The sequence below is a fragment of the Zootoca vivipara genome, chromosome 15 (assembly GCF_965207765.1).
Source record: "Zootoca vivipara chromosome 15, rZooViv2.hap1.1, whole genome shotgun sequence".
Taxonomy (NCBI): Eukaryota; Metazoa; Chordata; class Lepidosauria; order Squamata; family Lacertidae; genus Zootoca; species Zootoca vivipara.
Window position 1 is genome coordinate 28,638,125 of NC_142598.1, and position 27,361 is coordinate 28,665,485.

The window sequence follows — 27,361 nt, forward strand, 5'->3', positions numbered from 1 at the left end:
ATTGTGTCACATAGTGTTTATGTCTAAGGGAGGGAGAGGGAGGGAGGGAACACAGAGAGAACATATATGGTGCAACAGCAGCTTTCTGCTTGTGATAGGAACTAGTTTAGCTCTGAGTTAACAGCCTGAGTGAACTTGCTGGGTGATGTCATCTTAATGGTTCAGTGGCAGCTATGCTGTCCATCCAAGGAAAATACAGTTTCTGGAAAGGCCCTTAAACCTTCCTCACAATCCTGTTTTTGATTCTGAATGTGTTTGAATAGTTCACAAACTAGTCGCTGATTATGCAAAACCCTGACTTTGATTATTCATAAACACCTTGGTCTTATTAAAAAGAACTCTGTTTTAGCTCCTTAGTTTGAATAACTAAACGTTTGGAATTAATGAGTTTGGGGGGGGCATTGCAATCAAAGAACAATTTAGGTTAGTTTTGAGATTACCTTTTCCTTAAAAAGCATGCTAATGGGAATGAAGGTTCTCATTCATCAAAAGTGTGCCTGCAAGGAGGAAATAAATATTAAACACAAGTGTATGCAAGCCCCTCCTTCCTCCTCTGCAACCCTCGCCTGTAATAGTTGTACAGGGCTGTGATAATATAAAAGCAAATGTATAGTCTTTCTAAAAACCAAATGCAGAACATCCAGTACATTTGATTTCGAAATCTGACTCTACTCTTGTTTTCACCCTTTCTGATTTTTGAAATGCTTTTGGTTATGACCTTTTGAGAATCAAATTCATATAAATATATTGACTTTCCAGTGGAAAAATCTAAACCACAAACTCTTAATTCCTTTCCTTTCTCACAGTCTGCCTAGTAGTTCTAAAAGGCAACAAATGCTCGCTCAGTTTCTACCTAACCCTCCCACATCACACGTATTTCTGGTTCTACTCTTCCAACTGTCTCTATTCATCAACAGCACAGTTAGGAGGAACTGTGAGATCACCTCAGGAAAAAATAACTGCCACAACAACACAAAAAATTATGCTTTAAGCCCCGATGCCGACTTTCTTTCCAGAGCTTTTGTTTTAGTGCACAGCTTCTAGAGTTAGCATACCCGTGTGAGTGTGTGGAAATGCCATCCAGAGATATCATGGGAGAGGTATGAAAAAGTGCAAACCAGAGAAGATTCTTAGAACAAAAATACTTAGATAATGCCTCTGCTATGAAGTATGATGTCATGTGGTTGGTAAAAAGGTAACATTATCTTAGCAGTTACAGGAGTCGAAGCAAAATAAAAAAAATTCCTTCAGTAGCACCTTAAAGACCAACTAAGTTTATATTTTGGTATGAGCTTTCGTGTGCATAGCTCATACCAAAATATAAACTTAGTTGGTCTTTAAGGTGCTACTGAAGGAATTTTTTTATTGTCTTAGCAGGTAACATTATCTTAGAGACCAATGAATAGCTTTGTGGGAAAGACCTTATATTATGGGCAGGAAAACTGTTGCCCTCCAGAGCTTGTTATAAAAGGTAAAGGTAAAGGACCCCTGGACAGTTAAGTCCAGTCAAAGGCGACTATGGGGTTGCGGCGCTCATCGTGCTTTCAGGCCGAGGGAGCCAGCTTTTGTCCGCAGACAGCTTTCCTGGTCATGTGGCCAACATGACTAAACCGCATCTGGCACAATGGGACACCGTGACGGAAACCAGAGCACACGGAAACACTGTTTATCTTCCCGCCACAGTGGTACCTATTTATCTACTTGCACTGGCGTGCTTTCGAACTGCTAGGTTGGCAGGAGCTGGGACAGAGCAATGGGAGCTCACTTCGTCACGGGGATTAGAACCACCAGCCTTCTGATTGGCAAGCCCAAGGGACTCAGTGGTTTAGACCACAGCGCCACCCACATTGTTATACTACAATTCCCATCACCCTTGACTATTGGCCATGCTGGCTGAGTCTGACAGTGTGGAAAGGGAGGGCTTCTGCTAGAAATCACACACACAGAGAGAGAACACTGATCCTTTCAATAGATTTGCATATCAGCACCTGTGGTCTGGAGGACTGAAATTTCAGAAGGTTTTGAATATGTGGTAACTTTCCACTGTGTATCTGTGACGCAAAGGAAATGTTACTTCACTTTATATATATAAAAAAGACACAACTCCATGATGCTAATTTCATCTATTAGAACGTCAAACCTGATGTGTGAACCTGAGACCTGCTCTAAGGTGTGACTCACAACTAAGATGGCGATATTTCTTCATCAGGTTGGCTTTGTATTGCATACCTAGCTCTCTCTCTTTTTAAGTTCTGCTGGTGTGTTGAGTAACAGATTTCTCCTGGAATATATACGTGCCTTTCAAACTTTGAGATTTTCATAGAAACATATGTAATTGTACAATCACAGCATGAAGGTGGTAAACCAAGGCCGTGTCCACATTAAGGTGATAATGTGTACATGGGTCAACTTTTCACGTGCACCTTTGTGCGCTTTCATCTAATTTTATGCCTCCGGAATCTATTTCAATGTTTCCTGTCCACACTAGTGTTCATGCTGTGTCTTACTGTCCCCTCTTGTCAGTTAGTACTTCTTCATCCTCTGGAAGTTCTAGAAAACCAATCTCCTTTTGGGGCATGCACAAAGATATTTGATTACCTGTGCACATGCACCATTTTTTAAAAATGTCAATGGATTTGCGCAACAGTGAACTTCAAACAAAGCAAACATTTCAAGAATGTTTCAAGGTGGGCAAAACAGTGAGTTTTTTCTTTCTTTTTTTAACAAACATGTTTTTCCATTTGCTGGTTCCTTACAAAACAACAGTTTCAAAAGTAAAACTCTGTGTTACATCTGGCTCAACAGCAACAGAGAGGCAAAGAACAGCCAGTCAAGAGGAGGCCTGGGCACCTCCAATTTCTACACACTCACCCAGCAACAACAACTTAGAGAAGAAAATCAAAAGTACAATTCTGTCAAGGACTGGGCAGAGGAGGAATGGTGGAGACCGCCTCCCCATCCTGACCCTTCCAGGGAGGAGGAAGAGGAAGACAGTATAGATTTACAACAGGGGTTTGAGGGAGGTCACAACTCAGGGGCAGATGAGGGGGAAAGTTGAAAAATAATGGGAGAGAAGGAGGAGGAGGAAGCGGGGTGACAGCTGACAGACACGGCATTAGAAAGCAATCCAGACCTTCACTCTCCCAGAACCTGGCAAGCCTTGAAAGTAGGAGAGCAAAGAGCTGAAAGACAGAGGAGGAGGAGGAGGAGGGGGAGGGGGAGTTTGGATTTGTTATCCCGCTTTATCACTACCCGAAGGAGTCTCAAAGCGGCTAACAATCTCCTTTCCCCTCCTCCCCCACAACAGACATCCTGTGAGGTGGGTGGGGTTGAGAGACTTCAAAGAAGTGTGACTAGCCCAAGGTCACCCAGCAGCTGCATGTTGAGGAGCGGAGACGCGAACCCGGTTCCCCAGATTAGAAGTCTACCGCTCTTAACCACTACACCACACTGGCTCTAGCTGGCATGTAGCTGCACCCATAGAAGTGACGAATGAGGAAGTGGGAGAGACGGAGGGGGTGAAGATTCACTTGGGACAAAGCCATTATTCCAAGAGGCTGTATTCCCAAGCCTCTCTCTGTAAAGATTGAAATAAAAAGAGGTCAGTAAGAAACCTTCCCTTGTCTTTATACTTTATACTTTCCTGGGCAACCAGCCGGGAGCCACTGACAGCATCCTGACAATTTCTCACATAGCACACATGGCCAAGGCAGGACAGGGAGAGCAAATGAGATGGGGGACTGGGGCATGAGAGAGTGCTTCTTTTCCCACCTCCTATACCAGCGGATTCTTCCTGAAGTGTCAGTTTTATTTCCCGACTAATTGCAACTGGAAGTAGGAGGCGTGGTGATAGACAGTACAAATGAAAGATTGCTACATGTAAAAAAAAAAAAAAGACTGCCCACACAAAGTGCTTCAGTGATACGAGATTTGAAAGGGGCTCCCTGCAACCAACGATCAGGTGATTGGTAGTCACAGGGGTCCTTTTTGATGGTGTGCCCCCAGTGCCAACCAGCTTATTGGTGCTGAAAGCGTATCTGCAAAGAAGATTGCTGTAACCTCGGTGGAACTTTGCCAGGTATCAGTCACTTGGTGTCCCACCCATCTGTCAACTGTGGGAGGTGGAGAAGATAAGTTTCCCACCGCTGATTTAGGCAGAATGAGGCAGCTGCCTTAGGCGGCAGTTGCCGGGGGGAAGGAAGTGGCAAGTGTAAGCTGGAGTGCGGAGCTGCCCAGCCTGTGGTGTGTCTCCAAAGCTAGACGGCTGCTTTCAGATTTTGTGGAAGACACTGTTCACTCCCCATTGTTTAAGAATTAATTTCCAGTCTAATTGACTTAAGCACGTGGAATGGGAGGAAGTGATTTGCCTCGGGCAGCAGTGCCTTGAGCTGGCTCGCCCTGAATTTCCTTTCAACTTTCTCAGAGCGTAAAGCCATGGTGGATCAAACCAAAGGCTCGCCATGGCCCAACATCCTGTTCTCATCAGGTGCCTATAGCAGTGTTTCCCAACCAGTGTGCCTCCAGATGTTTTGGGACTACAACTCCCATGATCCCTAGCTAGCAAGACCAGTGGTCAGGAATGATGGGAGTTGTAGTCCCAAAACATCTGGAGGCACACTGGTTGGGAAACACTGGCCTATAGGAAGCCTCTAAGCAGGACCTGAGTGCAACAGAATCCGGTATTCAGAGACATACCACCTCCAACCGTGAAGCTAGAGCAAAGCCAGCAAGGTTGTGTGCATGTGCAAGAGACTGCACACTGGCCATGCCCCGAGCTGAAAATGGTTTCCTTTAGCTTCCTTAATTTCCTTTGTGGAGCTTTCCTGCTTCACTGAAATAACTCCAAGGCTTCCTTCTTTGTCCTTTTGGAGTTTCTCACTATCCCTTTTTGTTTTAACTATCCTGAACAATTCAGTATCCGGAGCAAACTTAGCCAGCTCACTGCTCAGCCCTATCTCTAGGTCGTTTATGAATCACAGCAATAGTTTGGAAGTGCCCTGAAAGCCAATAAAAGGAATCATCTTGATTCTTTTGTCCTCCTTATTCCCTGAAGCCAATGCTACCCAGGCTATTCAAACACATGGAAAAGGTCACTCGAGCTTATTGCTTCTCTCTGCTTTTTTTCCGGGAGCAAACTGCAATGAACACCTTAATTAAAGTGTCTTGACTGATGGCTCCTTAATTAAGCTGCTATATTAAGACTTAACTGTATAGGTAGGTAACCCACAATTTCAAAAAGTCCTCTATGCCTGGTGGTATGCATGGCTTTTAATGCAATGTTAATGTAACAGGGCATGAAACGTTAATTGAAATCCAGTGTTCTTTATAGTACATTCCAGTGTGAGTACACATCATGCAATCAGGTCTTTATATATGCATACAACTGGAGCTTGCAGCATACAACTGGCACACGTATTGGAGTGGCCCTGTTTTGTGAGCCTGCCTGCCAGGCCTTCTTTCAAGATACTCCATTGCATTCCTTTTCTCCCCGTAGTTTTCCAGGTTCTTGTTTTTTCCATTGAAGACTCAGCGTTCTGTGGCCACTGAACAAATTCAACTCTTATTAGACTGCTTTTGGGGGGCTGGAGAGTTGCTCCCTTGGTGTGTTTTTTACTAAAACTTTTCAACTTCTGTAGGTAGAATGACTTTGCCTCCTCCCCCAGGACAGAACGTAGCAGTTGTAGGTGGCAGAAACAGCGATTTGCCCCACCCTTGCAACCAGAGCTTGACACTGCAAACAATGGACCGTCCCATTCTCATGTAGGGATAGGGAACCTGTGGCCCTATGGAAGCACTTGGACTCCAATTCCCATCCTTTCCAGCCAGCATGGCCAATGGTTAGGGATGATGGGAGTTGGAGTCAAACAGCATCTAGGGGCACAGGTTCTTCTAGGATGAGGTGGGCACCTTTTCTTGGCACACAGCCAGGCTATTTCAATTCTCAATCACAAATCAAATTTAAGAAGCCTAACTGGAAGCAAGATTCTAGCCAAATAATGTACAGAAATTATGGAAATATACAGTGGTACCTCGGGTTAAAAACTTAATTTGTTCTGGAGGTCTGTTCTTAACCTGAAACTGTTCTTAACTTGAGGTACTACTTTAGCTAATGGGTCCTCCTGCTGCTGCCGCCGCGCGATTTCTGTTCTCATCCTGAAGCAAAGTTCTTAACCCGAGGTACTATTTCTGGGTTAGTGGAGTCTGTAACCTGAAGCGTCTGTAACCTGAAGCGTCTGTAACTCGAAGTACCACTGTACCAGGAAGGATGCTTGATAATCATGTGATTTGCATGGTTTTGCATAGCACGCTGATTCATGAAATACCTACATTGGCTCCCAGTACGTTTCCGAGCACAATTCAAAGTGTTGGTCCTCACCTTTAAAGCCCAAAATGGCCTTGGCCCAGTATACCTGAAGGAGCGTCTCCACCCCCATCGTTCTGCCAGGACACTGAGGTCCAGCGCCGAGGGCCTTCTGGCGGTTCCCTCACTGCAAGAAGCAAAGCTACAGGGAACCAGGCAAAGGGCCTTCTTGGTAGTGGCACCTGCCCTGTGGAATGCCCTCCCATCAGATGTCAAAGAGATAAACAACTACCTGACATTTAGAAAATACCTAAACGCAGCCCTGTTCAGGGAAGTTTTTAATGTGTGACATTTTAATGTATTTTAATCTTTGTTGGAAGCTGCCCAGAGTGGCTGGGGAAACCCAGCCAGATGGGTGGGGTACAAATAATAATAATAATAATAATAATAATAATATATTATTATTATTATTATTATTATTATTATTATTAAGCCTATTTGCTCAGAAGTGTCTCATTGTTTTCAGTAAAATTTTCACATGAGTGTTCTTGGAGTCACTGCATTCCATTGCTGGCACTGGAGCAGTGCCCAGTCTCCATGGGACATAAGCACCACACATCATCTTCAACGAGACTCAAGTATTTCAGACTGTATCTGTTAGTGTCAAAGATTGAAAGCAACCACGGGCACATGTTGCAACAGTGATGGATAACACACAATCGATTCCCATCGCGAGGACATGCAAAACCATGGCGAGTAGGAGAAATTAAAAACTGCCCATGCTAAAACACAGACTTGGGTGCATCAGGCACACAGGGAGGCCTGGAAGGGTTGGCTGGTTGCTCTTGTATCTTTTAATCTATCACAACAGCAATCTAGTTCACTCCCTGCCCAAGGCAGAACTGTGTTACCCAAAGGCTCCTCCCGCAATCAGCTGCTTGCCATCCAAACCACAGCATACCATAAGGGAAGAGCAGGAGCTCTGCAGAAGGATCTCTCCCACAGCAAATGGCTCGGGGTGTTTAAAGTAACTGCTTTTCCTTATTGGGATGTCCCCATATGCCACCATCCACTTTCAGGCATGACCCCCCCCCCATCTAGCTGCACCACTCCAAATGCCGAAGAATTTTTACCTTGGCTTGTGCTTTTTTCAGCTACCTTCTCCAGCGCTCAAACATATGTGTCCCCATAGTTTTAAGTGAAGTTTTGGGTTTTAAAGAGAGAGGTAAGGCTGGAATATCTGAGCACGTCTCCTGCATTGTTCTGTTCAGCAGGTGCTACTGCCCAGCTGACTTGTTGCAGGGTAGCAGTAGTTGTCTGCTGCAAATTTGTATATGTAACTCACAGTATATGCATAAAACTATTGCAAGGGGGCTGGGGTGGATAGAGGAATATTGCCAACAAACAGAAAACAAAGACAAGTGGACCTTCGTTCACACCCAGAGGTACCATTTGGCTTGGGCAGGATTTGTTAATTATTTAGTCATACTACTGAAATCAACAGACTTATCTATCGATATCAGTGGGTGTACTCTGAGCATGACTGCCTGTAGTACCACAGCATTTGGGGGGGGGGGGTATTCTCCAAGCCTGATGCAGCAACAGGCTATTTCCACAATGGGTAGGGCCACTTGGGAGAGGTCATGTTTCCTGCCTTGGACACCCTTCCTTCCTCGCACCCCGTTCCAGATATTTGGGGAGGTAGGTGTCGCTCAGCCTGTGAAGGAAGGACATTCTGCATATCCTGAGATCCCCATTCTCAAAACACATTCCAGTCACATTCTGTTGGGAGCCGTCCAGAATGGCTGGGGAAACCCAGCCAGATGGGTGATGTTTGTATGTATGTATGTATGTATGTATGTATGTATGTATGTATGTATGTATGTATAAAATAAATAAACAAATAATAAAAAATTACTAGAACCAAATTCCAGTGATGAACTCCAGATCAAATTAATTAAGTGCTGCTTCCTGTCTCTCCAATTCATCCCTTGCTGCACCTTGCAACATCTGCTTCTGAAATAATAGTCTGCTTTGGAAAGCAAATCCTCTGTTAAATGAGCACATGAAACAGGAATGATTGCAACTCTCTTGCTAACAGTTGCACAAGGGAGGGGAGTTTTGCAGCATCTTTCCCGTACATGATACTTCATACCCTGATGCACCAGAAGGCTTTTGGAAACAGCTGTTGCAAGATTCTTAAGTCACTTTGTGTATCTAAGAGTGAGTTGTACAGACTTGTTCAAAATACCAGAGATGACAATTATGATTGTCTTGTCTCTCGTAACAAACAAGGCATGGAAGCAGCACAAACACAAACATTGATTCAACACCGGGATGTGTCTAATCTAATGAAACATGAGTGCTCCTCCTCATGGTGTAAGGAAACTTGTTGTCTTGACCCCTGCTGCCGGACAAAGAACTCAGACTCCTGTACTTTTCAAAAACACACACACACACACCAGAGTCCTTTCTGTTTTGGATAATTCAGATGGAAATTCCCAGGTGTCAAAAAAAGGTTATTTATGCATGCCACTACTGCGGCCTGTGTTTTGTTAGCCCCAAATTGGAAAATGAGTGAGGTCCCAACTAAAGAAGAATGGCAACTTAAACTGATGGAATATGCGCAGCTTGTGGACTTACCATATAGAATAGGGGGGGGGGACATTCATTTAAAGGAGATTGGAAAATGTTTATTGAATATATTGGGGGGGGGAACTGTGTACACTTGAAAACGTTGGCAGCATTAAGTTAAATTCAACAGTGTAAATAAGTCTTGATGGATATAATAATGGAATACTGAATGGTTTAGTTTATGTAAAATATGCAGGGATTTATGATATGCAAAATGCACCATGGAAGAAAAAGGGAAGTCATTGATATTTTAAGGATATTTAAATGAATATTCTAAATTGTAAAACAGAAAATTTAATTTGAGGGGGGGGGACTCAGATTCCTAGTTTGGTTTCTGCCCAAGCCTTTAATGCCCAAATTGTATCAGTACATAGACAGGTGCAAGTTACAAGGTGCAGCAGGTACCATACATAAGAAGCACAATTTTCCCAGGGTAGACATTAAGCTAACCACTTGGAAATTTCCCTGGGTCCCTTGAAAAATTTTTGGTGCTATTCTGACTATTTTCCATCCATGCCATCAGGACCTAGTGTAATGTCAGTATTTATGTTATCTATCAGGCCTAGAATTTCATCTCCTGTCACCATTATGGTTCATCAGACTCCCTTTCTGCAAATGTTAGTTCAGCCACTGGGATCTGCCTTGTATCTTCTACTGTGAACAAAGATGCAGAGAATTCATTCAGCTTCTCTGCAGTTTCCTTGTCCTCCTTTAGCATACCTTTGACTCCCTTGTCATAAGGGTTCCACAGCTTCCCTAGATGATCTCCTGCTACTAAGATATTTGAAGAACTTCTTAGAATCACAGAGTTGGAAGGGACCCTGAGGATCATCTCGTCCAACCTACTTCAATGCAGGAATATGCTGCTGCCCCATATGGAGATCAAACCCACAACCTTGATGTTATCAGCACCATGCTTTCACCAACTGAGCTCGTTGTTAGTCTTAATGTTTTTAGCAATTTGTTCCTCAAATTCTGTTTTAGCATCCCTCATTACCCTGCACTGTGTCCATTTGAAAACAGATGTAGGTGGTTCAGGCAATGTCAGGTGTATCCAAACCTGCCCAATAACACTGCGGGTGGACATATACCAGGACCCCAATGTCCACTCCCTTATTCACCCCCCCTGGGTATGTGCAGGGAGAGAAAGGCATGGATAGCCTAATCGAGGGGAGGGTTTTCACACACATATCAAGTATCCACACCCATCCTTGAGGACAGCAGGATCCAGTATCAATCTAGATTGAAAATAACATGTTGAGAATGATCGTGGGTGATTCTAGATTGAGAAAGGCTGCATTTTTTGTGCTACAAATGGATTAGTGTGTATGCAGCCCTGGACCCCAAAGCTATTAAGTCCTTCTGTACCTCAGTTGGTCATCATTGTCTAAAGCAGGCATCCCCAAACTGCGGCCCTCCAGATGTTTTGGCCTACAACTCCCATGATCCCTAGCTAACAGGACCAGTGGCTGGGGAAGATGGGAATTGTAGTCCAAAACATCTGGAGGGCCGAAGTTTGGGGATGCCTGGTCTAAAGATATAGAGAGCTAGGACACATTGCGGTGTCTATATAATATGGATTAAAATCAAGGCTGAGGAACAGGCTGGGCCTCTAATGAGATTGAAGCAACAAGCATCTAGTTTTCACTGAAGAGGGAAACATGCCTCTCCATAGTCCCACTTCAGATTGAAGGTATAAATAAGTATATACGAATATTTAGCAGGGGGAAGGGGTATGGAGCAGCCCCCATATATTCTGTAAACTGCCCAGAGTGGCTGGGGAAACCCAGCCAGATGGGCAGGGTATTCTTCTTCTTCTTCATCATCATCATCATCATCATCACTGAGCTACAGTCCCCCACAACAGAGTCAATTTAATTTTTGGGTCTGATCTGTCTATTCCCCCACCCCCGGCAAAAAAAGTTTAGAGTGCTGTAGTCTGAAAATCACAACCAAGATATGGAATCTATTTCCCAGAAAATACACCGTGAGCATTGTGAGTCTTTGCAAAGATCTACCAGTCAGCCACTGCAAGTGCTAAAGAAGTAGGCGGCTGAATTTTGAATCGGCCGATGTTATCTCGCAGCTGGAAGTGTGTTATTTAAGTAAACAAACAACTGAATTGTCACAACCAAGTTTGAATCTGGAAAGATTGTTCACTACTTCCCAGCCCCCTAAAGACTGACTACAATTTGGGGGAGGGGATGTGTTCTTCCTGGCATGGTTTCTCTAAGAACTAGTTCAGAAAAGAATAAATAGGCTCGCTACATCAGACAAATGATCCACATCCTCCAACATTCTGCTTTCCACAGGACTTGGAAAGATGCTTCTAGTGGTTCGCAAGCAGCGAATGAAGGCAGTAGCTCTCCCTGCTTTTGAATCTCCAGCACCCGGCAAGCAGATGCATAAGTGAGACCAGCAATGAAACATTGTGAGTCTCTGTGACGGACCACCTGAATCAATCTCAGGAACTGCTAGTGGTCCATGGACCACACTTTGGAAACCCCTGTCTTTAATTACACCAAAAGCTTTGAAGTCCACTAGAATTCCTCACCATGCTGGATGCTAAGCAAAGTGGGAAGGGAGAATAAATACCTGCACTAGTCAAAAACTCATTTTTGATTCATAGTTTTGGAAGGAGGTGGCTGTGGGGATGTGGCTATGGGAATTGTCATGAAGAGCATCTACACCACCGAATTTACTACCATTTATTGTAATGCATTTGCCTGAAGGACAGATATATTTATGCAGGGCACTGAGAGCTGCATTTTGGACCAATTGTAGTTTCCGGGTTACCTTCAAACGTAGCCCCACATAAAGCGCATTGCAGTAGTCCAAGTGGGAGATAACTAGAGCATGCACTACTCTGGTGAGACAGTCCGTGGGCAAGTAGAATCTCAGCCTGCGTACCAGATGGAGCTGGTAGATAGCTGCCCTGGACACAGAATTAACCTGTGCCTCCATGTACAGCTGTGAGTCCAAAATGACTCCCAGGCTGAGCTTGTAAACCACCTTACAAACAAGAAAGATGAGTGAGAAGAGTTTTAAAGTAAATAAGCATGAAAACAAACATTTTCTGTGCAGGTTGAGGTTCACATCCTTTTAACTCCCTCATGTATCTTTCATTTACCTCATTTGTGACATTTTGATCTCTCTGAACATGGTTTAGGCTTGACAGAATAGCTGCAGATCTTGGCTGCAATCCTGCAACATCGAGGCTAGAGTACAATTAGGTGCTCTCATAGCTATCAATGGGATGTGGGTGGGTGGCGCTGTGGTCTAAACCACTGAGCCTCTTGGGCTTGCTGATCAGAAGGTTGGTGGTTCGAATCCCCGGAACTAGGTGAGCTCCCGTTGTTCTGTCCCAGCTCCTGCCAACCTAGCAGTTCAAAAGCACCCCAATGCAAGTAGATAATGCAAGTACCACTGTGGCGGGAAGGTAAACGGCGTTTCCATGCACTCTGGTTTCCGTCATGGTGTTCCGTCGCGCAGGAAGCAGTTTAGTCATACTGCCCACATGACCCAGAAAGCTGTCTGTGGACAAACACCGGCTCCCTCGGCCTGAAGAGAGATGGGCGCCGCAGCCCCATAGTCACCTTTGACTGGATTTAACCGCCCAGGGGTCCTTTACTTTTTTTTAGCTATCAATGAATCCCATGCCATACCTCCCCATTCTTATAAAGCACATGCATGCACAGCAAACTAAGGCATTTCGTTCCTACATTTGGGACACTTCCCAAGCTTCTGCATAGTGGTAGCAGCAGTAGGCGCTATATTTTCATTTATTGAATCAATTTATAGACTGCTTGATATTAAAAATCCAAGAAACTTGGACTTGGTTATCCACAGCACCCCTAGCAGCACAACACGCCTCTTCAGGAGGGTTCTGACCCGCAAAAAGCATAAAACTTCTATTCTCCTTTTGCAAAGATCATTTCATTGAGACGAAACCACAAGGCATGCCTCGAATAAACATTCAGCTCAAGAACCTCAAGACAAACTCTGTTCACTCCAAACGCTGTTTAGCTTTCTCCTTACAAAGTCATAACAAAGAACTTCACAAAATGCAGCCTTTCCTTGTGTGCACGAAAAAGTGCTCATAACTGAGTGATGGATGTGGCTAGAGGTTTATAAGCAAGCAACAGGCCTGCTTTTAAATGGGATTAACGTCGACAGATTTTCAAACACACAATTCTCCCGAACCTTTATTGCCTTTTAAGCTTTTTTGGCATGTCAGCCTCAGATTCCCATTTCCTAACCATGACAGCTGAGGAGCCCTTCCCAATCTTACATTCATGATGAATTCTTCACTTAGCAGCTGAGAGGTGAGATAGGATCAGATGCCTTTAGCACTGCAATTAAGGGAACATCCATCATCTCATCTGGGCAGCAAGTCTTTGACTTCCTATCTACAATTTAGGCTGCAGTCAGCTGTGTGTAAGTGAACTCCCCTGAACACCCTGGAACTGACTCCTTTCTGTGTCAACATGCATAGGACTGCACTACTGCCATCTTATGCACTTACTTAAGAGTAAGTTCCATTGAAGGTAGTGGGGCTTGTTATAGAGTAAAACAATACACAGGGCGGAATTCAACTAATCTTTTGCCTACACGGAGCAAGCTCAACTTGACCAACAGGACTGTTGCCTCCCTCTCTTCCTCCCGCACCCCCTAAATCTGTCCTGCAGGGCTAGAGGAACCTCCTGAACAGGTTTAGGGGCACATGGAGGAGGAAAGCCCTGTTGCACCAGCGGACCTCATTCCCCACACAGATACCTCACAGAAATACGCTGGATTCCACCCATAGGATTGGTCTGCACATACCAGAGAGTAAATGTGGACGGTATTTAAAAGGAACCTTGAGTTCCCCACCCTTGCTACTCCTACATGTGAAGTTTTATTCAACGTTATGCCAAGCAGTTAATCTTGTGGTTTTATTGCTCTATTCTATTTGAATGTACGTGCTGTCAAGAAGAGTTATAAATTACAGTCCACCATCCAGTTACAGGCACCACCAGCCCATCAAAGTTAAGCATTTCAAAATCCCATTGATTTAAAGGAAGGGTTTAGGGCCAAACTACACATGACACGCAAATACATTTAAGAAAGTCCTTCCAAAGGGAAGGGGTGCTTAACCCTCTGCTACCAGCCATTTTCCCACTCGCCCCACCAGCTATTTCCCTCCCCCTTGCCAATTACCCTTTTAACCCTCCAGATGCAGTGTTACTTTTGGAAACACCTGAAATGGTATGGGGGTGGTGGTGAAAGCAACTTGGAAAGTGCAAGTTAAGGCATCCCTCTCACCCATCAATAATCTCTTGAGGTTGCTTTTCATATATATGCCTTGTGTGTGTGTGTGTGTGTGTGTGTGTGTGTGTGTGTGTGTGTGTGTATACATACATACATACATATATATATACACCATATATATATACATCATGTATACCGTGTTTCTCATATTATAAGACACGTCTTATATTTATTTTTTCCTCAAAAAAACACACTATGGCTTATTTTCAAGGGATGTCTTATTTTTTTCCTCCTCCTCCTGACGCGGCCGGCATTGCTGCTGCGCCTATCACTATGTCTTATTTTCGGGGTATGGCTTATATTCCTTGAATGCTTAAAAATCCTGCTATGGCTTATTTTATGGGTATGTCTTAAAATATGAGAAACAGGGTATATACCATATATTTCCTCATCCATCCTTGTGGAGCTTTGCATGTTAAAATGTTGGTTTGCCCCAAAGCAACTTAGCAATTCCCCCAGCGCAGTGAAAGGTGCTGAAATATGTCTGCTTTATGAACAAAAGTAACAGTGCCAAAGAACAATACCTGCTCAGACACTCCCCCTATTTTCACACAGGGTGTTTGCTGTGTCAAAAAGCTTGAAGGGGGAATTTTCTAGCTATTCCTAGAAAACACAAGATATAATTAAATCTATTTATTTAAAAACACTTGGGGCTTCAGATGTTGCTGGGTCCAAGCTCTCATCAGCCACACTGGCCTGACCAGTAGTCAGGATGATCAGAGTGTAGTCTAGAAACATCTAGAGGGCCACAAATTCTGCATCCGGCATGTATAATGTCCCTTCATCTGGGATTATTGACTACCCTGCAGTGCAATTTGATTTTCCTTACTAAAATTACCCCTAGCAGCATAATCCTCGTCCCTTCCAACTCTCCGATTCTATTACTCATTAAGCCTCAGGTGCCCTTCTTATAAAACTACAGTTTAAACTGCAAGTGTTAAAATGTTCTTCAGTCTTCAATGTAAAAAGAGAGAAAAACTTCAGTTTTTAAAATCCATGGATAATACCTGAAATATCTGTGCAGCGTTTGTTTGTTTGTTTGTTTCAATTCGTCTCTGTGACTATATTAAAGTTGGCTCCTACTGGAGGGCGACAATCATTCGCAACTAAATATGTTCCCACTGAGACAAGCAAGGCCAGATTATGTCACGCCTGTGTTGTTGTAGGTCATTCACCCCTCCTAACCTGGCGTGCTATGGTCCATGGGGTCACGAAGAGTCGGACACGACTAAACGACTAAACAACAACAACAACAACTGGGAAAAGCTCCCATTTCACTCTGACAGAGCTTCCTTCAGATATGCAAATAGGAGACACACCAAAGCATCTAACGCTGGGTGGATTTGCAACTCTATAATCAAATAACTGTGGGATGGGTTTATCTGAGTTGGGATGGGCACCAAGCTGGACTTGTTTTTATTTAGGTCAAATATTTGATAATAATCTCCAACAACCCCTGGCTTCAAGCCATTAGAAGTTGTGCATGAATCCAAGCAGCCTCCCCCCCCCCCATCACAATTTGGTCTTGCGTTGTCCCTACATGATGAATATCCACATGTTTCTATGCCAGTGGTTTTTAACCAGTGTGCCATGGCACCCTGGGATGCCTTAAATGATAGGGGTGCTGCGGGCAACACTGGCTTCTGTCCCTCTTTCCTTCCCTCCCTCCTCTGATGCCTTCTCACACCTTTGCTTCCCAAAGGTTTGCACAGCAGCCCTGGCTATAAGCTCCACATATGAATGGTGCTTCTGGAAGGCACCTCTTTTGGGGCTGTGGGGAGCAGCTCAGAGCCCAGGGATGGCAGCAGCAGCTGCCCAGAGGACTCTCAAGGAGAGGGGAGAAGAGGCTGAGGGAACAATCCACAAGGGTGGGTGTTTTGAGGGTGAGGGGCTGCTGGCTCTGCAGGCAAGGGGTGACATAACTGGGCTCCTGAGCCCAGCACGGGTACTGCAGAAAGAATGTAGTTGGTTAAAACCTCTGAACTATACTCATTCAAACTGTCAGTCCTTTCATGAATGGCAACTTCCAGACTGTCAGTATTTCGCAGGACAGATTCAACTGTATGTCAGGAAATTAGGTTTGCACAGTTAAGGTGGGTTAAAGTCTTCTGTTGCCCCAGTTCAGTCAGTAGAGCATGATACTCTTAACCTATGATTTAAAAAATCCACTTTTTTAAAAAGAAACTGACGTTTTGCTGTTAGAAAAGTGACAGGAACATGAATTGAAAAGTGTTGAATGTAGTAATGGTTAATGGCAAGACTTATAAAAACCATGCAAGCAAATCAGGATGAATGCTCATTGTTGCATGGCCACCCTACAAATTTATCAGAACAAATGAGCATTTGTTCAAGCAAATCAGGATGATTTGCAGGCTGTCTGTAGGAGCACTATCAATGTTTTTAATGTGTCTGCAAACACAAGTTGTCCCAAAGATGTATAGAACCAGCTTCTAGATCTTGGAGACACCTGCACATTCACCTTGGAATTCTAAAATGGTTATCTCACACAGGTGATGTCTTGTTCATAACCAGTGATATCTGTCCGCTCTAAAAAAAAAAGAGTACAAAAAGCTTATAATTCAGCAAAAGAATGCCTACAGCAGAAAATGCTGGGCGGAACTAATTCAGTGCGGCGAAATCCAAAGACCAAACCCTTTTTTGGAGACTGGCGGCCCCTGGCATCCGCAAGACCAACTCGTCCCTAATCTCACAAATTCCTCCAAACCTCTGGGTCTCGTATTTCCAATCTCTATATGACGACACTGAACTACCACCTCAGACCTGCAAAATAGAACAAATGGCAAAAAGGCCCCCAGTAACAGTAGCTGAAATGAAAACCTACATCAACCAACTGAAATCGGCTAAAGCCCCAGGCCTAGACGGCATTACGCCAGAAATGTTAAAAGCACAAGTGGACTGGTGGGCACCATTTCTAGCCGCCCTCTTTACACATATAGATGACTCTGGCCGCATCCCCAGAGATTGGGGAATAGCCACAATAGTGCCATTCTACAAAAAGGGCAACAGACGGGATCCAGCAAACTACAGGCCGATCAGCCTACTAAGCGTGACCAGTAAGCTCTATCCAAAGCACCTTCTCACCAAGTTTTCAGACTGGTTAGAGAAGGAAGACACTCTTGCAATCGAACAAGCGGGATTCAGACCCGGCCGGTCCACGTTGGATCACTGTCTAACACTACAACATCTTATAGACAAATACAAATCAAGAGAGCAGGCCTCTCTGTACGCCGCCTTCGTAGATTTCAAAGCAGCCTTTGACACCGTGTCCAGAACCAGACTCTGGGACAGACTGCAGGACACATCAATCGACAAACGGCTCCTATTATTAATTCAGGCACTCCACGTAAATACGGCCCTCAGAGTTAGGTGCAGCCACCAAGGGCACCTAACAGATCCCATCAAAACCTACAAGGGCGTCAGACAAGGGTGCCTTCTGGCTCCACTACTTTTTAACTTTTACCTTAACAACCTAGTACGGTAGCTGCACTAACTGATATAGACTGTCATCCACCAAAGCTCGCAAATTGGCACATCCCTGTCCTTCTATATGCCGATGATGCGGTCATCTTATCCAGAACACCAATCGGTCTTAAAAGGGCACTAAGGAGGCTTGCTATATATTGTGAAACAGAATGCCTCAAAATTAACTACCAAAAAACTAAGGTAATAACGTTTGGGGAAAAATCAAAGCCCAGAAGCTGGGTACTGCAAGGACACAGATTAGAGCAAATTTCCGACTACAAATATCTCGGAATGGTAGTACAGGCCACAGGATCCAATAAATTGCACATAAATTCTATTGGAAGCTCAGCGGAAAAAACCGCAAACTGTATCCTCAAATTCTACAGAACTCAAGGGGGCTTCTTCGTTCTGGCGGCCCTTAAGCTATTTAAGGCCAAAACGTTGGCTCAGCTCCTCTATGGAGCCTTTCTAGGCCCGTCCTCCTCCTCCTTCTCTCCCTTGGAGCGTGTACAATCCAAATTCCTCAGAGCCCTCCTCCACGTCCCCAAATGCGTATCCAATGCATGGGTCAGACTCGAAACGGGAACAACGAGAGTGGAGGCTTTAATCTGCCTATCATCAATCTATAAATGGCTGGCTCTAAATCTGAAACCCCAAGGGATCGTGCCACTGATCCTATGTGACCAGTTCCAGTCCGGTTGGCAGCTAAAGGTTCTGAACTCTCTCCAGAATATGGGCCTTGCCCCCCAAGCCCTCCTAAGGATGGATCTAAGGCAAGCTAAAGCAACAGTCAGACAACGACTCATTGATATCGAAAGACAACAGGACTGCTCAAGATGCCCTGAATACAGAACTGGAGAAATCGAGAGATACATAGCCGCCCCGGCACCTTACCTCTCCTTTCTCCTGTCAAAAAACACAAGAAGGGCTTTACACTTGCCAGAAGCGCGGCATTGCCCACGCCTGTGCTGGAGGGGCTTTACAAAAAAATCCCATACGCCCAAAGACTCTGCGTATGCCCATTGGGGAAGTAGGAAGCCCTGAGCATCTGTTCTTCAGATGCCCCCTATATGAAGAAGCTCGAAGGGAGATCCTGGACCCCATACTGGTGAGCTTAGCAAGCCTCCCGGAAAAGCAATTATACAACCTGCTCTTGCTAGGCAAAGACCTGAAAACAACCAGGGCGGTCGCCAGATTCTGTGCCCAAATATGCAGACACAGACTTTCTTCCCAGCCCGTCTGATTTTTTCCTCAATGGCACCCCGAGCGAGCTAGGCTCAGCTTTCTGGAGCCACTATTTTAAGAGTTAAACTTTTAGAACTGTTATATAATTAATAATTTTCTTTTAAATCTTGTTCAAAGCAACTTTTATACGTTATGCTCCCAGAAACTGTTTTTCAAAGGGATCCGTTTTATTTTTATTTATTTTATTTTACTTCTAAGAGCTGGTTCTCGACCGTAGTAATAAATAATAATAATAATAATAGTAATATCAACTAGAAAAAGAGGAGCCGGAACTCACCATGAACGCCTCCCTTGTTCTCTTATAATGGCAATGGCACCCACCTGAGAAGTGCCGGAACTGAGTCCCGATGAGTTCCGACTGGGGGGTGGAGCCCTGGATATCAATACATCCCCCATAACACTAGCAGCACATTTCCCTTTTTCTTCTCTTTTTTGTAACTGCAATTGTGGTTGGATGATATTGTGCTTAAAAGGCATGAACTTTTTTCCTCCTTCCCCCCCTCCTTATTTTAAGCAAATTTTGTATTATTGTTTTATTGTATTGTGGAAATTTAAATAAAGACATTAAATTTTTTAAAAGTTGGTCTCTAAAGTGCCAAAATAATAATAATAATAACACTAGCAGCACAACAGATGAGATGGCTGGAAAGAGCATTTGATTTTCCCAGGGACAACATGCAGTTTTGCATGTATTGTGAAAACACCAGAAAGACTTCCTTGAAGATGAAAGTTATTGAGTGGGTAAGGGACGAGATAACTTAGGACTGGCGTCCCTTCAAGTCTGGCGTGCTCAAATGCTCCTAGGTCTGTCCCTGAAATCTGGGACATACCTGTCATTCATCACTCTGTCCCAACTAGCAACATGGGAACCACTTCCTACTTCCTTTCTCTGTGTTTCTCCTTCCTTCCTTTATTTCCATCGTTCTCTTTTTCTCATTCTCTTTTTTTAAAAAAATAATCAACAAAAATGAAAACAGTGATCATAGGTGCCAACTCTCTGGTGCCCGAGCACCCACAAAATTCCCCATGAAGGGGCCAGGCACCCACAAATTTTGGTGCCAGGGCCATGCACGCTGCATGGCACCCACGGCCCTGGGTACCCACAGTTGCAGGGCCAAGTTGTCACTCTTGACAGTGATGATGCAGTTAGCACGGTGCCACCACATGTCAGAAGCCAACTCACTCTGCTGCTATTCCATTGGGGTTGGGTGTCACGTGTGCCCAAAACATTCCATCCAGAAGTTTCCTTAAAAGGCAAGTGCAGGTTTCCTGGTGGGTGATCCTGATCCCGCCAGCAGCATTTCTGATCAAGTCATGCGGCCTGTACTGTATCGTAACAAGCATTAAATGCTTGTCTCATCTGAGCTTCCCAAACCTTGCACACCTTTCCCCAACTGCTAATTATAAGTTTTGATTCAAGCAATGTGCCTTTAAAAATGTTCTTTAAAGAGGACTGATAAATCTTTGGTTGCCTGGGTGTGCAGTTGTGTGACGTTTATTCTGTTACGCTATGTTCACTTGCAAAATAAAATGAAAGCCTGGTGCATTACTCACATCCATTTGATGAAAAGGCATTCTCCTCAGCATTTCAAAGTTTCTCAGGCTCTTATGTAAGAATTGATCGCAGGAACTGGAAATTCACTGCCAAGCCCTAGTCAAACACAACAGATTGGATGAAACGATAGCTTTGCCTTTCAGAGCATTGAAGGAAGCACGTAATTGTCCACTGCCTTTCCCCACAGTAAACTACCCGTAGGAAAGGACATTGCTTGACATGTCTCTTCTTGCGGCGGAGGCGGGGGGGGGGGGAGACCCATAGTGTCTTAAGTTCTTGCTCAACAAACATAATGGAATTACATTCATTTCCACAACAGGTTACAATCTCACACCCACTCACCTGGAAGTAAGTCCCATTAAATTCCATGGGGTTTTCTCTCCTGCCTCCTCCCCCCAAGCTTCCTTTATACCTGTATTTTATACAACTGCTTCCTTCTCATTTCAAATGACTCAACTGCCTTTTGCCTTGTATTCTTTTCCTTTTCATTCTTTCCATGTTCCTTTATGACTTTTCTTTTCTTTTTGCTTTTGCATTCTTCTAGTGCACTTCCTTATCAGTCGCCCATCCCCACCCATTTCCTCCAGAACAAGCCCTTTGGTATGGTCTCCCACCTGATATTTAGATGATCCCCTTAAGAATGGAGAAGAACTGAGAAAATAAGAGGCACATAAGTGATACAGCCTACCGGTAATTCTATTACATATCAATTTTGCATGCATTCAAAGCAAACCCATGTTGTTCCTGTTTTCATGAAAAACTTACATTTAAATAGCATGCACCGTTGCACACATTTCCTCCTAAAATATCCCCTAAAATTGATAGAAATTTCTCTGTAACACCTGTATTTTTGAACTGAAACAGAATCACAAAATTTGGCAAAGCTGGTTGTGAGCTGCACTCTGACCCACATATACATCGAATTAGGTTGGTTCACTTTAAAGTGTGGACGAAATGAAATTCTCCTCTATTAAGCAATCAAGATGTTCTCAAACTTTCCTCCTCCACTTTCCATTTCACCTTCCCTGCCTCTTTATTGTTTTGGTCTCATGTTTTGTAGACCATAATCAGTGCCGGATTTACGTATAAGCTAAACAACCTATAGCCCCCCAAAAATTTAAAGGCAAAAAAGCCTGGATGTACATTTCCAAAATATAAGATAAAAAACAAATAAAATAAAACCTTCATACAGCAACAGTGTGTTGTGTTGTGTTGTGTTGTGTTGTGTAGGCTCCTATTTTGTTATGTGCAAATGGCTTTAGATACCTATTAGGTTCATAAATTACCGTATAGCATATATTCAACACAAAAAACAGGGACAATTTGTTGTTGACAAAGGACAGCTGGCCCCATTACCTTCAGTAGCTTAGGGCCTCATCAAACCTAAATCCGGCCCTGACCATAATAGGCCTGCAGCTGGCCTTTGCCCCTAGTTTGGCTAAGGAGCCCATCTATCAGACAGCATGGAACTTTTTAGACTTGTTGAAAACAGCTCACCTTCAAGGGATCAAGTCTGAAGGAAGACCCAGTTAGGTGTGGGTGTTTTTTTTGTCCAGGTAAGTCTGCTTACCTTCACGGTAGGGCTCAACAACTTTGACTCTCATTTCCCCACAAAAAACTTCTAGAAAAATGACAACCCTAACTTTATTATTTATACTCTCCCCATCTGGCAAGATTGGCCAATCTCAGGCAGGCTTGGAGGCAGAGTCCTGCCTGGGGGTGGGCCTGACAGAGCAGGGAGGCTTCCCTTAGGTCCGCTTCTTACCCTAGCCCTGGCCCCTGGTTTCTTCCTTGTCAGCAAAACCCAGACCAGGGCGAGGAAGGAGGAAAATCATGCAGTAGGACGACGGGTCCTGCTAATGAACGGCTGGGTGATTCAGCACCCAAATATCACTTTCAATAAAGGGACTCTTTTCAGGCCCAACAGCATCCTTCTCTCAGCAGACAGAAATGGAAGGAGTTAAGTTCAGAGCAGTGGCTCATGAAAAACATAAGATGCAGTAGCTTCTTAGGGCAACTACATCTAAGGCAGGTATGGAGAACTTGTGATGCTGGAGTACAACTCCCACCCTCCCCGATGGCCACACTGCCTGTGGATCATGGGACTTTATGTCCAACAGCATCAGGAAAGTCACAGGTTCCCCATTCCTTGTTTAAAATGTCTCTAAGTCAGGAGAAATGGAATAATTCAACCATGTGATGGATTTGATACCACGTACAGTGGTACCTCTACTTACGAATAACTCTACTTACGAATGTTTCTACTTACGAACGGAGCTCCGTCCGCCATCTTGGATGCGGTTTAGATAGGATTTTTTTCTACTTACGAATTTTTAGATAGGGTTGCTTCGACTAACGAATTTTTTCTCCCAATGCATTCCTATGGGATTCGACTTACAATTTTTTTCGACTTACGAATGTGCGTTCGGAACGCATTAAATTCGTAAGTAGAGGTACCACTGTATACAACTGGTCGTCCTCTTGCTGGATCAACAAAGCTGGATGGTGTGCTCCAACATCAGGCACAGATCCAGCCTACATTAGCAAATGATAACACATAATTGGCCCTAAACCAGAAGACTACACAAGAAGATTTGAGTGCACAGAGACAAGCCAACATTTTCGTGCAATGGCGTGCAGATTTAATGATGGAAAAGAAAAAGGAATGCCCCATATTCACATTTCACAAAAGAAGACATTTGAGAGGTATTGAATAAATGACATGTGCTGAGCTCCAAGAAGATCCAACACTGCGAGAATAATAAAAATCCTTGAAAATATAAGGATTTCCTTTGAAATAATAATAATAAAAAAACTGACCTGCCAACTTTTCAGAGGATGGAGCAGAATTATAGGAATTTGTGCACAGGAAATTACACGAACATATAATTGTGAGGTTACACAAAACAAATAATTCCATCCCGTTTCATTTCTTAAGAACTTGGACAAATATATTTACCTTGACTTTTGTTTCCTCGCTTATCAGCTGTATACTGATGTAAAATATGTTTCCTAGCTTTGATCACCATGATATTTAAACTAGTGGTTAAAAATAGCTGCTTTGAACCTTCCTTCAACCCTTTTTTCCTAACAATATTTCTTAACTTTATTTTTGGATTGCTCTAGTCTAAACTGCAATTGAATTCCTTAACCTGGACCTTTGCACTTTTATTCATCCTGTCCTCCAGAATAGGTGAAAACAAGAGGAGAGGAAAGGATTTTCTAACAAATTGCAGCCTTGCTTATGAGCTCCAGAAACAGGCTGCTAATTATAAAAGTGTTTGCTTATTTAACAACATTTATATACTGCTTGTTTGAAATAACACCTCAAAGCGGTTAAATGAAAAGATAACAATATCAATAAAAACAGTTGCGTGGCAAGGTCCCAACCCCCCCATGAGGTTGAATAAAGACACTTGACAACAGTATTTTAGGTTAATGGACTAAAAAAGGCCACAACTTTATTGGGTAACAAATTGTGAGCGGTATTGGCTTAGGCCAGGCATGTCTAACAGGTAGATCATGATCTACCAGTAGACCACTGGACGTCTGCAGTAGATCACTGGTAGATCATTGGTAGAGCTGAACAATTGTGGCTCCACTAAAAAAGCTAAACATTTTGCCTCCTCCCTGAAAAAACTCAGCAATTTTGATCTGAACCCCAAAAAAGGGGGTAGATCACTGCCAGGTGACACGATTCGGCGCTTCTGCGCATGACGTCATTTTGTGCTTCTGCACATGCGCGAGTGCCAAAACCTGGAAGTAACCCGTTCCGGTACTTCCGGGTTCGGCGCGGACCGCAACCCAAAAACGCGTAACCCGCAGCGTTCGCAACCCGAGGTTCGCAACCCAAATGATGATGATGAAACAGGACATCCCTATCTTCATCAGAGAAATGTTGGAGGGTATGTAGCTGCAGAATGTCAACAGTTCAGAAAGAAAAATGGGGTGGAGTGTGGGACTGACCTTTTTAGGCTCAGGATGGGAACATTTGGCAAGGGCCATCGATGCCACTTATGGAAAGAGACAGAAAGAGAAAGCGCATGTGCGGGGTTGGCTTTTAATTTTTTAAAAAGATCAAGGTAAATGTGAGATCCAGCAGAATTAATCCAAGCCTCAAGCTCTCTGCACCTTTGAAAGGAGATAAAGGTCACCACCCTCAGCATCTCATGACCACAGTGAGGAGGAGCGGGGCTCAGTCTTCATGGACACCACCAGGGAGATACCCCAAGGGCAATCCTGTAGGAGGCAATGGCTGGCTGGCTTGGAACCCTGAACATGAACATTGGAAACAGCCTTATATTGAGCCAGAGCCTGTCTTTGGAACATAAGAAGTAGCCTTATACTGTATAAAATCACTGGCCCATCTAGACCAATATTGTCTACACAGCAAATGGAAAACCTGTGGCTCTCCAGATACTGTATCACAGGCATGTCCAACAGGTAGATTGTGATCTCCTGGTAGATCACGGGGTGTTCCTGGTAGATCCTGGTTGATCTCTGGCCCCCTAGCGATCTCCTTAGAAAAAAGCAAACAAACAAACACCAAGCTTTGGCTTTCTAAAAAAGCTCCACAACTTTGCTCCCCAAAAGCAGCTCAAAACTTTGGGTAGATCACTGTTAGTTTTTTTACGACAATGGGTAGATAGATCACTGCCAGTTTTTTAATACTGTGAGTAGATTGCAGTCTATTGGGAGTGGAACCATGTGTGTGTGTAGCCAGCATTTTGGGGAACAGATTGGGATTAATATGCAAAAAAATCAACAATGTATAGCACCACCTAAAAATTATTTTGATAGTAGATTCTTGAGTCTTTGCTGAGATTCAGCTCCAGCTCTCCCACAAACAGGGTCTACTCAATAGAGCTCTTCTTATATTTTACTAAAACATCTATGTTTCAGATTGCAGCGACGTAAAAACTCAAATCAGCAAGTCAGAGGGCCACCAGATAACTTACACCTTTGAATGTTTTCTCTGAGGCCAAAAAAGGACAAGATTTTTAATTCCGCCACAGCCACCCTCCGACAAATATTTCTGTAGGCCAATATTGTGCCATTTCTGCTTGCAAAATTTGGCAGCATTGATACTATACTGTGTAAAGTACGGTCAGGTTATTTTCCTAACCAAGCCTTCAACATGTCTTAGGGCAAAGGTATGTAATAAGAGAACCCCAGCTGATTTTTGTTTTCAACAGGAAAAACACACCTTTGGGAAGAGGAGATTTTTAGAGCTGAGAAGCAGTGGGGAAGGAGGGGTGGCTAAATCTTTCCTTGGCAGCCCCTTCACATCTCCAAACCAGCTTCCCCAAGCTGCTCATCCTCCCCTATGGATTTCCAAACAAATGTTTGTTCTGTTCTGTATATTTGCGTGTAATGTGTAGTAGTTAGGCACTTAGGCTCATGTTATGTGCCAGACAGCATGTACACGTGCACAAAAGCAGGCATGGTTACTTAACTCTCAAAGTGAAGCTATCTCGAGACTAGGCATGCTGTGTAAACATTTGCAAAGTTCACCTTTTGGCTTGTTACCTGTTTCCATCATGCTCGACCTTCATTTTTATCTCTCTCTCTCTCTTTTTAGCAAGAGTTACAAGAAATCGACAATCCAAACATTCCAAAGATAATGACCTGAAACAGGTTTACATCCAGACCATACAAGTCATGTAATAGAAATCAGTTCTCATTACCTTCAGTTGATGGGGAGTGGCGATTGCAGTCTGGCATGGGACACGGTGGCATCAAAGGTAGTCTGTTGGCTTCCATGTGGCTGGTAGAGGACATCACTTCCCCCACTGGCGATTTTGGCTGCCGGGGCTGGACCCAGCACTCATTTGGCAGTTGGATTCCCCACCAATTCTGAACATAATCCAGGGCATGGTCCTCTTTCAAAGTCTTTAGGTCCCAGGGCTGGCCCACTCCCCCCACCCTTCGCTCAGGAGGAGGATGTTCTGAAATACCTCATGTCCTTTAAGGAACAGGGGTTAGCCACCAAGACCATGTCCTTTGCATGTAGCTGCTACCACCTTCCCCAGCAAATTCCAATGGCTCCCCGACTCCTGTGATTTCTTCCACATGTGCAAGCTGCTAAAGGGCAGCCTTGGCCTCCAACACCAGGCAGCTAATTACAGGCCCAATGGAGTGCAGCTGTCATCAATGGGCAATGAGGTTTGATTGTTGCATAAGTGCAGTGGTCTTCAGGATTAGTTGCTGACGTGATTGGTTTGGCAGCAGGCTGGCAGGGATGGACTGACTCAGGCGGCCGATAAGTCATTGAGTGGGATCCTTAGTCAAGGTGGACAGAGGGGCTTGGGAGCTCTTCCAAGGAATCGGGGTACCCCATTCAAAAGGTTCAGAGGGAGGTACTCCTGTTGAGATGCCCAGGCAGGGACTGACTGGCCACAACAACCCCCAAATGGTGATCTTGGAGGGACCGTTCCAATGTGATGATCCTTAACCTAGGATTAACCCTGTGCAGCAGACAGGTTGGACGATTCAGGGTACACACCTAATGCTCATGCCAAAACCTACTGACATATGTCATCAGTAAAGTGGCCCATTTTAATCCAAAATTGATCGGCCTATTATTATTGCATCTTCTCATGTTTTGTCCCCCACCATTCGTATCTTCATTGCACCTGGGGCTGCAAGATGGGTGCTGTACATGGCAACTCCTGGTAAGTTCTTCGTTGATAGAGCCTCTCCACAAGCATTCTTGAGAAGCAGGAGAAGAAACAAGCCTTCCCCTTTATTAATGAATGCAATGAGAGGTAGCCACAGCTCACCAAAGTTATCTCTTTTAGTGACCCCTTTTGCTGCTGTTCTGTGTCTTGCGA

At 44.1% G+C, this 27,361-nt stretch overlaps 1 long non-coding RNA gene across 1 annotated transcript; it reads right to left on the minus strand.

The window, feature by feature from the left end:
- Positions 1-440: 440 nt before the first annotated feature.
- LOC148683430 (uncharacterized) lies at positions 441-27,154 on the minus strand. The gene is made up of 2 exons (XR_015947177.1): positions 26,216-27,154; positions 441-497 (listed from the first exon to the last, which is right to left on the minus strand). It is a non-coding gene; the product is annotated as an uncharacterized LOC148683430 (long non-coding RNA).
- Between the last annotated feature and the right edge of the window lie 207 nt (positions 27,155-27,361).